A 2,145-nucleotide genomic window follows, 5' to 3' on the forward strand; every position below is an offset into this window, starting at 1 on the left:
TCAAAGGCTACACTGTTACAGAGCAGTGAATGATTCTTGCATTGGCATCTTGTCCAAGCATTTGAAAGACAAGGCATTGTTCACAATTACAGAAATTAATATGTGTAATATGTTGGTCATGTTACTGCAGCCAAAGGTCAAAATATGGAATATTGTATACATTAGTGCTGTTGACTATACATGAAGATGTTAACATTTCTGATGAAGCTTTCTGATGAAGCTTTAAATAGTGAACAGTGATGTACTCTGAATACCCTCAGATGTCATTGGTCAATTCTGAAATCATTGGACGTAAAATATTCAGATAATAAAACCTTAGTAACGTGCCGTTTGGAGCGTTTAGAGATCATTGTATAGAAAGTAACACTGGTAAGTTTTTAACATGTCTTTAACATCACAGTCGTTACTGTATTCTACATCTATCTGCCCGAAATATGGAGTTTATGACAAACATACTAGACACAGAATGTCTAAAGATCTTTACTGTCTGCATGACAATATAGTTCACCTGACAGTATCAGTTTTGGATCAAGTTAATCTAGTTCTCCGCTTTTCTCCTCTTTTTTTGCCTAAGTGAGCCTTGAGTGCTGAATAGACAATCTTTTCCCAGCATATTTATATCTAAGATGGTAAGGGTAACCTAAATCTATTTCTCTTAAACACCCCTATCAGACCTCAAACCCATATGAGCGGGAACTACAATTTATAGGAATGGATGTTCACCTTGAACACTTTTCACAGATGTTTACATGTGGAAACAACATTCCTCACACTTAGAAGTCACTTGGATTCAAGTCTAGTGTACATACATCTTGATGTGACTGCTGTAACCATTTCAATGTCGGTCTTGATGTATATTTTGATCGAGTATTATCTTTCTTCCTCTTTATAGTCTCAAAACACATTGTAACCCAAACTGCCTTCCAAGCCAAATAGTTTTAATGAGCCCTGGATGCGACAATAGCCAGTTGCCATAGCGATGCATCTCTGTCGCTATGTGCCTCAAGGATACCATGTCTCTCGTTCCCAGTGCAGCACACCTGTTTATCTCTCTCTAAACTCCCTAGCACATCTACCTAACAGACACACACACACACACACACACACACACACACACACACGTGGACATCGATCACATCATACATTAGCTGATACTCTATAACATTAAGAGTCAACTTAGATACCATAAATTGAATGATACTCTACACATATGAGCTTTAGTTTTCTACTGCTGGTTGCCCTTAGATACCATAGAGCAGGGCTCACCAACCCTGTTCCTGGAGAGCTACCCTCCTGTAGGTGTTATCTCCAACCCTGTTCCTGGATGGAGAGCTACCCTCCTGTAGGTGTTCTCTCCAACCCTGTTCCAGGAGAGCTACCCTCCTGTAGGTGTTATCTCCAACCCTGTTCCTGGAGAGCTACCCTCCTGTAGGTGTTATCTCCAACCCTGTTCCTGGAGAGCTACCCTCCTGTAGGTGTCTCTCCAACCCTGTTCCTGGAAGCTATCCTTTTCATTCCAATCCTAATGGTTTCATTCCAACCCTAATATAGCTCACCTGAATCTAATAATTAGCTGGTTGATGAGCTGAATCCGGTTAGTTACAACTGGGGTTGCAGCAAAACTACGGGAGTGTAGCTTGGGTTGGAGAGAACACCTACAGGAGGGTAGCTCTCCAGGAACAGGGTTGGAGAGAACACCTACAGGAGGGTAGCTCTCCAGGAACAGGATTGGAGAGCTCTGCTCTTCACATATTGTGTTTACCCCGGAGAGCCAGAATAGTTGTCTACTGCTTTTACTGTGTGCCCTTGGTGCACATTGGTGTCAGCGGTGGGATTCAGAGACAGTTACCAGACAGAGGGCATCCACACCTCCAAACCACAAAGTCACTCTCTAAATTGCAGCAGCCCCTTTAAGTGTAGCGTTGAGTCTGATGTGTCTCTGCCTCACCATAGAGCAGACCCCAGGAGGTCAAACACACAACATTAATACAGTCACAGTTTGTGAATAGTCAATGTCTGCTTTTAAAATGGCACCCTATTCCCCAAATAACACACTGTGGGCCCTGGTCAAAAGTAGTGCACTATGTAGGGAATAGGGCGCCATTTGGGATGCTGACATTGGTTTGACTGTKACGGCAGGGACGA

This window comes from Salvelinus sp. IW2-2015, linkage group LG14, assembly GCF_002910315.2.
Source record: "Salvelinus sp. IW2-2015 linkage group LG14, ASM291031v2, whole genome shotgun sequence".
NCBI lineage: Eukaryota > Metazoa > Chordata > Actinopteri > Salmoniformes > Salmonidae > Salvelinus > Salvelinus sp. IW2-2015.